Source organism: Lathyrus oleraceus, chromosome 6 (assembly GCF_024323335.1).
Source record: "Lathyrus oleraceus cultivar Zhongwan6 chromosome 6, CAAS_Psat_ZW6_1.0, whole genome shotgun sequence".
Taxonomy (NCBI): domain Eukaryota; kingdom Viridiplantae; phylum Streptophyta; class Magnoliopsida; order Fabales; family Fabaceae; genus Lathyrus; species Lathyrus oleraceus.
In genome coordinates this window covers 495,643,889-495,658,900 of record NC_066584.1, presented here as the reverse complement: position 1 = coordinate 495,658,900, position 15,012 = coordinate 495,643,889, and positions in this window count along the sequence as shown.

Sequence of the window (15,012 nt, the reverse complement as noted above, 5' to 3'; positions counted from 1 at the left end):
TGGAGGGAGTTCTTGCTTTGTGAGTGGGTTTTGAACCAGAAGATGAGGGATGTTGTGACATTTTGTTGGACTTGTGAAATAATTTTGGTTGCCCTAACAGAGATGAACGATACAGTTTGATGAAGATGGAAGTGGTTGTGTTGAGGTAGCGTGTGAAAATGGTATAGATGGTAGTTCCAATACTAGGTAATGATTTACCATAAATTTGGCACTTTCTTTTAAGTGGGCAGACAATATTTTTATTACCTTTTCCACTCCATTTTAATTGCTATAAATTCTTATGAATACAAATCCCCAATTTCCCTCTTAAACATTCAAACTAATTAGAATCCAAAGCCTTTGTAAATATGTCATCTAATTGCATTTCAGTAGTAACATGCTCTAGTGCTATGATTTTCTCTTCCACAAGTTCTCTAATGAAGTGATGACGAATATCAATGTGCTTTGTCCTGCTGTGCTGAATAGGATTTTTGGAAATATTTATAGCACTCAGGTTGTCACAGTACAATGTCATGACATCTTGTGTGACATTGTATTCAGTCAACATTTGTTTCATCTAAACCAGTTGAGAACAACTACTCCCAGCTGCTATGTATTCAGCTTCAGCAGTGGATAGGGACACACAATTTTGTTTCTTACTAAACCATGATATCAAATTGTTCCCCAAGAAGATACATCCTCCTAATGTGATTTTCTTATCATCAGCACTTCCAGCCCAGTCAGCATCACAATAACCAGTCAGCATAGATCCAAATCCATGAGTATATAACATCCCATAGTCACTGGTGTCATTGACATATTTCAGTATTCTCTTCACTCGGTTTATGTGATTGAATTTTGGTTCAGCTTGATATCTAGCACAAACACCTACAGCAAATGCAATGTCAGGTCTGCTTGCTATGAGATATAACAGACTTCCTATCATGCTTCTGTATAGACTTTGATCTATACTAACACCATTTTCATCTTTGAAGACTTTCAAATGTGTAGAAGCAGGTGTCCTTTTATGACTTGCATTCTCCATGCCAAACTTCTTAACAATGTTCTTGGCATATTTGCTTTGAGATAGAAAGATAGAATCTTCCATCTGCTTGACTTGTAGCCCAAGAAAGTAGGTCAGCTCTCCAACAAGGCTCATCTCAAACTCAGATTGCATTTGTCTAACAAAATGTTTGACCATCTGATCTGACATCCCACCAAACACAATATCATCTACATATATTTGTGCCACCATGAGTTTTCCTCCTTCATTCTTCACAAATAGGGTCTTGTCAATACCTCCTTTTCTGGATCTATTATTAGTGAGGAACACAGTGAGTCTCTCATACCAATCCCTAGGAGCTTACTTCAAACCATAGATGGCTTTCTTCAATCTGTACACATGCTTTGGAAGATTTGGATCTGTGAATCCTTTCGGTTGTTCAACATATACTTCCTCATTTAAGTAGTCATTCAAGAAGGCACTTTTTACATCCATTTGGAACAGTTTGAACTTCAGAATACATGCCACTCTATGCAAAATTCTAATGGACTCAAGGCGAGCTATAGAAGAAAATGTTTCATCAAAATCCACTCCTTGTTCATCAGATTTATTCTTATACACCCACTTTGTACCTATGAGATTTATTCTTTCAGGTCTAGGAACCAGTTCCCATACTTCATTCCTCTTGAATTGGCCTAACTCCTCCTGCATGACATTGATCCAAGATTCATCAGTCAAGGCTTCCTTGACATTCCTAGCCTCAATCTTGGACACAAAGCAGCCATGTTAGATCACTTCCCTTGATCTAGTTGTGACCCCTTTATTTGGGTCTCCTATAATGAGATCTTTGGGATGATCCTTCTGAACTCTGATGGAGGGTTCCTTGTTGATTTTGTCATCTGCAGGTTCAGCTTGAGGAGGTTCACTCTCATTATTTCAGTCTGAGAAATCAGCCGGGGGATCATTTGGAGATGTCTCAACATCGTCTGTGACATCAGTCTGTTGATCATCAACCACAACATTGATAGATTCCATCATTACTTTTGTTATGGAATTAAAGACTCTATATGCTCTGTTGTTTGTTGAGTAGCCCAAAAATATTCCTTCATTACTTTTGGGATCCATCTTCCTTCTTTGTTCACTTCTATTTTTGATAACTTGACTTTCCTTTTCTTTTTGAAGTTTTAGACAAAGATCTTTGAAGACTTCAAAAAAACATCAGATTTGTCTCTTATAAAATTGATTCAGGTGTATCTAGAGAAGTCATCCACCACTACATATGCATACTTCTTCCCACAAAGGCTTTCCACCTGCATGGATCCCACCAAATCCATATGGAGGAGTTCCAATACTTTGTAAGTGGTGTCATGTCTGAGCTTCGGGTGTGACATCCTTGTCTATTTTCCAATCTGACATTCCCCACAGACTTTTCCTTCATCAAGTTTCAGATTGGGAATTCCTCTAACAGCTTCAACAGATATAATCCTCTTCATACCTTTTAGATGCAGATGGCCCAATCTTTGATGCCATATCTTCACTTCTTCTTCTTTGGCTAAAGTACACACTGAAGAATAACCAGTTTCTTGAGAACTCCACATATAACGGTTGTCTTTAGACCTGACTCCTTTCATGATCACTTCATTTTCTTTGTTAGTAATCAGACATTCAGTTTTAGTGAAGTTTACATTTAGACCTTGGTCACACAGTTGACTGATGCTTATTAGATTTGCAGTTAATCCCTCAACAAGTAGGACATTGTCAAGGTCAGGAACTCCAGGGTAATCAAGCTTACCTATCCCCTTGATTTCACCCTTTTCTCCATCACCAAAGGTTACATAGCTGGTGGCATGAGGATGAAGGCCAACTAGCAGGTTTTTGTTTCCAATCATGTGTCTGGAACACCCACTATCAAAATACCAATCTTCTTTGGTTGAAACTCTGAAGGAAGTGTGAGCTATCAAACTTGTAACATTAGTCCTAGGAACCCATTGCTTTTTGTTGACAGGTCTGTGATGTTTGGGTTTAGGTTGATGATGAGAGGGACTAGGATAGCCATACAACTTATAGCAGAATGGTTTTATATGGCCAAATTTTGCACAGTAGTGACATCTCCATCTTTGATTTTTCCCTTTCTGTTGTCTTCCTTTATGATGTTGTGACATATGATGTGACATCTCTGGTTTGCTCCCAGTGTGACTGCACTTGGGTTTGAGCTTTGATTTGCTACCAGTGTGGCTGCACTCAGGTTTAGATTCATTGAACCCAATGCCAGACTTGTCTCCTGTTATTTGTCCAGTCTGGAGAATTTTGTCTAAGGTGTCAGATCCATTGTTCAACATTCTTACATACTTGGTCATCTCATCTAGTTTAGAATTCAAGAATACTGCTTCAGTCTTCAACTTGGAGATGGTTTCCAAATGTTCTGCCTTCTCATTCTCCAACTGTGCTATCACTTTCTTCTGGCTTTCAACTTGTTGACACACTTCTGCACTTCCGTGACACAACTCTCTGTAGGTAGTGGCCAACTCTTCAAAGGTTACTTCACCATCACTTGAATCTACATCAGAACCCCATCTTCCAGTCAAGGCAGTCACAAGGTTTGTAGACTCTTCTGTTTCACTTTTATCAGACCAAGTGGTAGCAAGACTCCTCTTCTGTTTCTTAAGGTAGGTCCCACATTCAGTTCTAATGTGCCCATACCCATCACATTCATGGAACTGAACTCCTTTTCTTCTTTGGACTTTTCATCTGACCTTGTTCTTCTTCCAGCATTGTTGAATTTACTGATGTCAGATGCGATGTTCTTGACATTAGCCTTAGATCTTACATCCATCTTTTTCATAAGTTTGTTGAACTGTCTTCCCAGCATTGCAACATCATTTTCCAGATCTTCATCAATATCTTGACCACTTCCCTCCTCTTCCTCCTCAGTGTTTGACATGAAGGCTATACTTGTAACTTTATTTTCAGATCCATCACACATTCCCATATCAAATTTTTGAAGGGATCCAATTAGATCATCAACTCTCATATTGGAAATGTATTGAGACTCTTCTATGGCTGTCACTTTCATGGCAAATCTCTTAGGGAGTGACCTGAGTATTTTCCTCACTAATTTTTCATCTGACATCTTCTCACCCAGGGCTTCTGAGGCATTAGCAATTTCAAGAATATTCATATGAAATTCATGAATATTTTCATCTTCTCTCATCCTTAAATTTTCAAACTTGGTAGTGAGCAGCTGCAGTCTAGACATCTTCACTCTAGAGGTACCTTCATGAGTGGTTTTGAGAATGTCCCAAGCATCTTTAGCCACTTCACAGTTGTTTACCAATCTGAAGATATTCTTATCTACTCCATTGAATATAGCATTCAATGCTTTAGAGTTCCCAAGGGCTAAGTCATCCTCCTCCTTGGTCCATTGTTCTTCAGTCTTCTTATCAGTAGTAGCTACTCCATCCTTGGTAACAACTGGAGGTTCCCAGCCTGTTAACACAGCCTTCCAAGCCTTATTATCCAGAGATTTTAGGAAGGCTACCATTCGAGGTTTCCAGTACTCATAGTTGGATCCATCCAAAATAGGTGGTCTGTGAACAGATCCTCCATCTCTCTCCATAGTACCAGAAAGTATCGTCCATAGATCTCACCCAGAACCAGAGCAGGATGCCTGCTCTGATACCAATTGAAATTTTGGTATCAGATATGAGATGTCGAAGGTAATGTCATGACACTAATATCTGAATAATACAAACAGGATAAAAGATAAAGAACAATAATGCAAGAGACACAAGCAATTGTTAACCCAGTTCGGTGCAACTCACCTACGTATGGGGGCTACCAAGCCAGGAAGGAAATCCACTAAATAGAATCAGTTCAAAGACTCTCAGTAAATAACACAAGTTACAGTCTTTTTCACCTAATCTCTACCCGTGTGACTTATACCTAAGAACTCTTAGATATGAGATCCCACTCACTCCCCCTCAATCACACTAGTGATATAAACAAGAATTACAATGAAAAGAAGACACTCTTCAAAGACACACACTTGATCTTACTTAACAGCTTCAATCAAGTAGACACATACTCATGCTTAAAAGCTTTGAGTGACAAATTACAACTAAAAAATCAGACAAATTCAATCATCTATGGATGAATTGAATGGCTTACAAATCACACGACCACACAAGACATAAACCCTTATTCTCTCTCAATATTTCGTTCCTTATTTCTTGTGTATCAAATCAGGTTTTCCATGTCCTTTTTATAGAAGCATTTGGCTGGGCTTGGACATCATAAAACCCTAAAACTATTTTCCATTTAAATCTTCTCATGACAGTTGATTAGATCTCTTTGGAAAATAAGTTAATCTCGTTGTAATTACTGATTGATAGCATGTTTAATCATATCTTCAATCATACATAGATTTGCATTAAAAACGCAATCACATAATACATAACATTTAGACTGAATGTTCTGTATACAGATGTCATAACATCGGGTCTGACATCCTAGAAAAATCCTGCATAATTACATTTTAAACATCCAGCAGGTACATGATATCTTATGTTAAGACACCACATGTGACATCTTGTGAACACTCTAGGTTTTTCCAAAATTGTTGCCAACACTAGAACCAACAATTATCCTTCATATAACATTGATGATTTGATATAGGTAAAATACATTACAAAAGTACTTTATGGAGAAACAATATTTCTCATGGATGCTTCAACTCGAGGCACCGTGTTAACCAAGTTAGTAACAATGGCGAGAGAATTAATCGATAACATGACTCATAATTAATTTTGTGCAATATCTAACATCGGTTCTAAAATAAGAGGAAGTGGATTGATGACGGGCTATTAGTGCACGTCATTTAGTAAGAAAAATCGTCGAATTTTGACAAGAATTGAGAAAGTTAGAAGCATTTAAGTGAGAAAGCTGGAAAAAAACACTTTAGGGTGAAGAAAAGGACTTAGTGAGAAAATTGGTGAAAAAAGGAGCAAAAACACGTTGAAGCCCTTAGAATTTGCATGCCTATAACATGCCCACGCTGCCTCTAACGTGCCCACATTGAAAAGCAATGCGCTGGTGTTGAAGTAATGATAGCGCAACACGCCCGCGTTGATACGTAGCGAGCCCGTATTGCATTTGTTTTTGTGACACGTTTTTCAGCAGATTTTTAGGAGAGAGAGAGAGAGAGAGAGAGAGAGAGAGAGAGAGAGAGAGAGAGAGAGAGAGAGAAGTTGGGTTTGACTACCAAGACAAGAAAGTGAGATTTTATAGCAAATATGAAGCTTTTTTAGGCCATCGAAGCGTTTAGAGAGCTTCTTCTTCAATGACTTTTCATGCTCTTCGAATCTAAATTTTTGGTATTAACTAATTTTAGCATGAGTAACTAGATTCCTCTAAGTTGGGTCCAATATGATGATGAACCTAATTTTTCTTGAGTGGGACATATGATCAGATGATGTTAATTTTATTATTCTAACTTATTGTTATTATTCAGTTATTGATTGTATTCATTGCTTTTTGATTATTACGAATTCAAATCGATATTGATAAGTAGTGACTACTGACCCTAGGGATATTTATTTGAACTACTTTAATTGTTGAATTTACTAATTGGCTAGGGATAATACAATTAGGAGTTGTGACTTAGGTATTAACATGCTTTGTTGCCTAATCTAATAGGACAATTGGCCTGAGGGACCAAGGATTTGATGCCTATATTAGCGAGTTACACGCCAAGGGATTGTGTGTAGTGGTAGAGTTAGTCTGTCTTGTAACTCTGTAGTCAGCACATGTCTGTTAATGCACGTTCCATCAATCATGTAGAAATAGGGGATTCTGATAACATGACTTAACCACTTTTCTCATCATCATTATAAAAATCTTTTCTTGTATTTTCGACCAAAACAATCTTAAAAACCCCATGTTTACTGTTTTTATTTACACCACACAACATCTCTTGTTTTAATTTCACAATCCCTATGAAAATGAATTTAATTTTCTTACTTCGATAACAACACTAGTACACTTGTCAGAGATTATTGGTATTCTCAACAAGGCAATAGTGTGCGAAGTTCGTAAATTTTGGATTTAGTTATTTTATTTTTTGAATTTTTGCAAATAGTTTCCTTCTTTTCATTTTAGTTAGTTTCCAAATTTCTATTCTTATTTACTTTTATCAGCTAGTGCAATGGTATTAAGGTATTTGTCTTTTGATTGTGTGTTAGATAAAGAAGGAATGTGTAGTGGAGATGATCTTCGACATGTGTTGTTAGTATGAATTGAAACCTTAAAAAATAAAATTGCGGCCTCGACTTTGAGTTCGAAAAATGTTAATCTCGTTAGAGTATTACGATGTGATTTCTATGGTGAAGGTCTCCAAAAAGGTCATTGTACACCATCGAGTTACGTTGTAGAGAGCAGTGTCGCATTACGCGAAAAACCGGCGGGAAACGAAGAACAACAGAGCCGCCACCGTGCGTTATTTATCCCAAAAGAGGGAAAGGAAACGCTCAGAGTAAACCTGGAAAAGACGTGGTCTCGCGACCAAAGAGAATGGGTTCGGGAGTCAGTTATGCGAAGGGAAGGTATTAGCACCCCTACGCATCCGTCGTACTCGACGGGATCCACGCACAATAGAAAGGAAAATGGTTGCTAAAACGCTGCTCAAAACACACACACACTGGCTGAAAGAGACGCAAGAAAACAGACAAGACGGACTCGGCAGGATATCGCATCCTGGGCCTACTTAGTCTATCAGGCATAGACATCAGAGTCGAAGTAGTTCGGACTGGGGAAACGACACATGCTCGCTAGGATATCGCATCCTATGCATACGTATCTCCTTGGACGAAGGAGAATCAGAGCATTCGTAGCTCGGCTGACACGCACACAAACAAACACAGGCGAAGGCAAACGTGGAGCCTGAATGCCAATCACTGGACTTACATCAGCATCCGAACCAAACAAAACCACACTAGAACCCGAATGCCACTCGATGGACTTACATCAGCTTCTAAGCACACAACAACACACACAGAGGGGTTGAAGACAAAAGGGGTGAAAAAGAAAAAGGGCGCCCGGAGAGATCAGCTCATCTCCTGCCTACGTACCTCATCTGGTATGAGGATCAGGGCGACGTAGTTCCCCTACGCAGGGAAAAAGGACTAGCCTAACCAGATAACAGAGGGAGACACAACACTAGGGAGACTACGACTCGAGCCTAGATGTTGTCATGCAAAGTCGTCCCTAAGTTAAGGTTTCTAGCTAACTTGCACAGGAAGCAAGCCTATCCTAAACATGACTTGCACAGGAAGCAAGCCACAACTAACCTAACTTGCACAGGAAGCAAGGGGGGTCTCGATTGCAACTAGGGCAAGAGAAATGGGAGGTCTCAATCGCAACAAGGGCGAGAGAAGAGAATTAGTGTTAGTTGTTAGTCAAACTCGACAAGACATCGCATCTCGTGCCTACGTATCTCATCTGGACATGAGAATCAGAGTTGCCGTAGTTCGGCTAAACTATTCCCGTTGGTTTGTGTTTTTTAAGTGGACAACGTCACTGCGCAATCTACCTGATGCTCGACCTTTGGAGACTTACTCACCTGTAGTAAAATGAGTGGACGTATCCTTTAGAGGGGATAATGTTTGTCTGTGTTTTAGGAAAGCTCAAGCAAGAAATGAAGTCCTATACGAAGGAACCGTGCTACCTTAATTGACATGCAAACGAGACTACACAGAGTCTAACAAACCTAGGGGATACAATCACACCACACAAGCACATACAGCATAAAATAAACACACCAACAAGGGGGCTCAAACATCAAGGCTAGGTTTTAGTCGAGGGGTCATATCAACCTCAACAAACAAACCTCTGGAACTGGGTAGATGTGCTCTTAACCTTGCCATTGAGGGGCTAAGGTGAAGCAAATGAAAGGTGAGTGAAGATGAGACTTCACAGCTCTTATCCCTGGCCTGGGAGAGCTTAAGACAAAAATGTGTGGGTTCAGAAAGTGGGAACCCTTCTACACATGTGAAACTGACTCAACTGTACAATTGTACAAGATCTTGGGTTTGTATCTGCAATGCATCAACACAGTGGTGTGAGCAGAGCAGATGACACACAGAATAGCAGGGGATAGATTGCATATCCCTTGGGTTCTGCCAATTGCCTCTTCACTTAGGAGGTCTTTGACTCTATACAAGGACAAATTGTAAACATACACAAGCATTGCCTCTTAAGGAGGACTTCAGACAGTTGCCTGGCCAAGTAACAGGCCAGGTCTTCCAGACTACATGAAGATAGAAAGGTATACCTCAATGAAAATTGCTTATCAAGCAAAGCAAAGCAAAAAGTTCACAAGGAACTGAGCAACTAATGGTACCTGAAATAGTCAAACAGATCAGTACACAATTCAAAAGCAAAACAAAGGGAAACAGACATCAATAGTTAATCAGAAGCAAATGGATGTGCAAGGCACAAGGCTTAAGGCTTGAGAGCCAAGCCACCTACAAAACAAACAAGTTAAACAAAGATATTCAAGCAAACTCAATCAAAAGAATTGGCCTCATTGGTCATTTGTTGGTCAACCAGAAAACACAAGCTCAAAAGTGAGTAACAGGACCACTAGGGCAAGCCTAGGGTCAAAAGAGAATGAAAAAGTCAAAACAGCAAAGGGAAAGCATTCAAAATCATTTTTAATCAATCAAGAAACAAATCCAATTGGGTTCATGTTCATATCATGCATCATCAACATTTCATAAGCAAAAGAAATCAAAGCATGGCAAATGATAGCTCATAGAAGTCAACAGCAAGACTTGCATCAAAAGTCAACTCAAACATTTCCAAAAATTACCAAATAAATCATGACCAATCATAACACATAGCATGGTAAGCATGTCAAATTTCATCACATTTGGACAAGTGGAAGGCAGTCAATGAAAATCAGAAAGGCAAGGCAAATTTGAACATGCTCAAAGAAGTCAACCAAACATGCATCAACTTGAAAAATTCATAAATCAGAGAGGGCATATGATAAATGAATGGGACTAAAACCATGGCAAAGTTTAGGATGTCTAGTTATCTCATGTAAAATTTCATGTCCATTTAATAAAGTATGAGGATTTCACAAATGAAATGGCAACATGCATCACATAAGGTCAACACTTTGGTCAAACAGGGGAGAAAATCTCAAACAATTAGGAAATGCCACAATTAATTCCAAGAAAAATCATGTGCAAGCTATACATACAAGAGTAGGTTCATGCAAAAATTCACATAAATTGGAGGTCAAGAAGCATGGTATCAAAAATCAACAAGTTACACATCAATGGTGTGACACAAATTGTCACACCCTACTTCAAAAATTCACAACTTACAATCCAGAAATGAGAAATTCACAAACTCTACATCAAAATAAACATGAATGAGTCTAGTTTGAGCACAAAAAATTTCAGGGCCATTGGATATATCATCATCATTTCACAATTGAATTGGCAAAAGGTACAAAAATTGGTCACATGCTACAAACCCTAATGCCATTAAAAATCCAACCATCAAAAAAATCAGCAAAAATCATGATAAAAAAGTAGAGATCCAACAGAACATGATGCAAAAATTTTCATGAATTTTGGAATTGAAATGAAGATGTTATGATTTTTACAAAATGATGCATCAATTTGGAATAAATATCACAAACAAACATGGTTTAATGAGTCAAAGTGGTTGACCGGTGGCATAATGGTAAATCTGTGAATCATTTATCAAAACGCAGCGTACAGCATAGGGTCACGAAATGTTTTGATTGGTTGTCATCAATGGAACAGTAACAGCAAACATGCAAACACGTGAAAATCAAATTTCTGGAAATAAATTAGGGTTTTAACAGCAACAGTGAAGCTTCATCACTTTCATTCAATCGAAAAAATCAAAATGCCCAGAAATAGCAATTAAGCATGGCAATCGAAACAACAAACCAAGCACATTCATAATATAGCATCTACATTCATCAAATCGAGCTAACAAAAGAGAAAGAAGCAAGAACAAGTTTGGTCATGAAGTTTAAAATCCAGATTTCTCTTAACACAAGCAACCACAATGCACGATTCTAAGCTTAATGCAACCAGCAAACAAAGATCTACAAGAGGCATGGCATAATTTAATGAAATATGAGATTCGAAAATTTACTTGGTTATGAAGAAACTTGAGAAACAGTTGTTATTTTGGAGATGTAGGCTCAAACAGATGAAGCTTGTGGTTGGTATTGATGGATACTTGAAGAAGTTTAGCTCAACAAATCCAAATCCAACTTAAATCAAAACTTGCCATGGCTGTGTGCTTGGTGAAAACAGACTCGAGATGAACTTCCAGTTGGTGATTGATGCTTGGAAATGGCTCACAATGATGGTCAGGTGATGAAACCACAAAGGGTTGTTCGAGTCTTTTGGAGTTTTTGGTCAGAAAATGCAAAGTGAGAAAAATGGTGATTTTGAGAGAATGAGTTTTCTGTGCGATTGATGGCTGCTGCTAGGGTTTTGGACAAAAAATATGCTTTATATCTTCTGTTTAGTATTGCATAAGTGAGTGTTAACCATGATTTGCTCAAAATGAACCAATTTGCTAATTGTCCAATTTTGGTTTGAGTGGTGGGGTGTATGGTACTATGCACGAATTGGGCCTTCCAACAAGTCAAAAATATCATTTCTGAACTATTTTGAATGGTAAAAGTGTTTGGAAATGGTTAATTGGAAAGTTCAATTTTCACCTCACTTGAAATTTAAACATGATAGTTCAAAAAGGGTCATTTTGATCCATAGAGTTTTGGTACATGAAAGTTACATTTTTGGAAAGAGGAGGTTAAATATGACTTGTTGGAAAAAACCTCACCAAATTTGGCCAAATGGTTTGAGAGATATGGCCTTTTGAAGTTCAAGAAATTTTGAAAATGAATTGATCATATCTTGCCAACCATACATGGGAATTGAGAGTTCTTGGACTTTTTGGAAATGGGAGAACAAGATCTTCAACTTTCATGTTGGGCAAAAATTCATTTGGAGCTTGTATCATGATGTAAGTTTGGGATCAAGAAGTTTCCATTTTTGGCAGTTAAAATTACAGGTCCAGTTTCTATTTTTGGAAATTTCTGATTTCGCTTCAAATTCTTCAATGGTGATGTTTGCCATGATATATGAGGCCTATTGGGACATGAATAAGCTCTCTCAAACCAAATCCATCCATCAAAACCATAAAATCAACCACAGTTGACCAAGTTTGACTTTCTAGGGTTTCTGACTGATTGTGCATTGAATGATGACCTCTGAGCCTCCAATCTTTGACCTGATCACTTCAAATGGATCCCCAAGTCATGTGAACATGTTGGACCAACCCTAGGGCCTTGGCTCCTTGAGAAACACACTTGCTTGCTTGATTGACTGATCTCCTGATCAGTTTGACCTAATTTCTTGATTGACTTGCACTTGAGGCAAAGGGACAATGCAATGCTATGCAGTGGACCATGTTTAATGTTATGACCTAATATGAGAATGTATGTACAATGATAGGTGCAAATTTGAGGTGCTACAGCTGCCCCTATTCAATCAGCTGGGAACCCGAATGGATGAGAGCAACGGCTGTCAGACTTTCAGGGTAAACAGGGATTGAATACTAAGAACCGTAGAAATTTGCACCGACTGGATATAATACAAGAATGCCTGTCAGGATCGGCAAAGAAAACAGTCTTGAAAGAATAATCCGTCTGGAACGGAAAAAAGAAAATCGGCCTGAATACCGAAATAGAAAACGTCGACCTGGATACCAAAATAAATGGTAACACAGGGATAACCACGGCCTGAGCGCCGCTCGTCAGTCTGAATACTGAGCATCGGTGTATGAGAGATTTGATGTCGATCTGAAACATCGGAAATTGGCCTGATCGCCACCTCGGTCTGAACACCGGAAAATTGGCCTGAGCGCCATAAGTACATCGACCTGATCGTCGGAAACTTCTTCGGTCTGAATACCGGAAAAAACATAAGTACATCGACCTGATCGTCGGAAACTTCTTCGGTCTGAATACCGGAAAATTGGCCTGAATGCCAAAGCGTGAATTGGTTTGTGTTCCAAAACACTCAACATCCTGAAGAGGGCTAGAAAAGCAGTCTTGTTAAAGGATGAACATTCGATTCCACAAGAAATACGAATCTTACTCGACTGGGGAGGACGACTTCGACCCAAGAGCGCATGAGACATATTATCTATAGCCGTCAGAACGTAGATAATACACTCGCATGGAAGATTATCCATAACCGGGTTGTAGGTTGTTAAATGAATAATCGACCGAAAACATCCTGAAGAGAGCGAAGGCAAACTTGTTAAAGGATGGACATTCGATTCCACAAGGAATACGAATCTTACTCTGCTGGAGATAACAATCGAAAGATTGACCAAAGAGTGCATGAGATATATTATCTATAGCCGTCAGAACGTAGATAATACACTCGCATGGAAGATTATCCATAACCGGGTTGTAGGTTGTTAAATGAATAATCGACCGACATCATCCTGAAGAGAGCGAAAGCAAACTTGTTAAAGGATGGACATTCGATTCCACAAGGAATACGAATCTTACTCTGCTGGAGAGGACGACTTCGACCCAAGAGCGCATGAGACATATTATCTATAGCCGTCAGAACGTAGATAATACACTCGCATGGAAGATTATCCATAACCGGGTTGTAGGTTGTTAAATGAATAATCGACCGAAAACATCCTGAAGAGAGCAAAGGCAAACTTGTTAAAGGATGGACATTCGATTCCACAAGGAATACGAATCTTACTCTGCTGGAGATAACAATCGAAAGATTGACCAAAGAGTGCATGAGATATATTATCTATAGCCGTCAGAACGTAGATAATACACTCGCATGGAAGATTATCCATAACCGGGTTGTAGGTTGTTAAATGAATAATCGACCGACATCATCCTGAAGAGAGCGAAAGCAAACTTGTTAAAGGATGAACATTCGATTCCACAAGGAATACGAATCTTACTCTGCTGGGGAGGACGACTTCGACCCAAGAGCGCATGAGACATATTATCTATAGCCGTCAGAACATAGATAATAACCTCGCATGGAAGATTATCCATAACCGGGTTGTAGGTTGTTAAATGAATAATCGACCGACATCATCCTGAAGAGAGCGAAGGCAAACTTGTTAAAGGATGGACATTCGATTCCACAAGGAATACGAATCTTACTCTGCTGGAGATAACAATCGAAAGATTGACCAAAGAGTGCATGAGATATATTATCTATAGCCGTCAAAATGTAGATAATAACCTCGCATGGAAGATTATCCATAACCGGGTTGTAGGTTGTTAAATGGATAAACGACCGAAAACATCCTGAAGAGAGCGAAGGCAAACTTGTTAAAGGACGGACATTCGATTCCACAAGGAATACGAATCTTACTCTGCTGGAGATAACAATCGAAAGATTGACCAAAGAGTGCATGAGATATATTATCTATAGCCGTCAAAACGTAGATAATAACCTCGCATGGAAGATTATCCATAACAGGGTTGTAGGTTGTTAAATGAATAAGCGACCGGAAAGAAAGGCATCGGGGTACCAGACTAGGTATGCAAAAGATGACCAATCAAAAGAGGATAAGGTTGCTTACTCGGAGCAAGTATCCAAAAGGAAGGGAAAGACCCAATGGGGACAATACTGCTTGATCAAGGCAAGTATCCAGAGGGGAAAGAATATCAATACCGCAAAGAGGGGATTACATCTACCGGTTTGTAGGCAGAAAACCACGGAAAAGTAACCAGTCATCGATAGGATGAGCACAAAGGGTTAACTCCACCAAGGGGAGAACGTGGGATTTTACAACTACCAGCTTGTAGGTAGAAAACCACAAAGATAGGACTTACAGCTACCGGTTCGTAGGTAGAGGCCACAAACAGTCTGCTGAGAGACAAAGTGAGAAAAAGGATTTACAACTACCGGGTAGCGGGT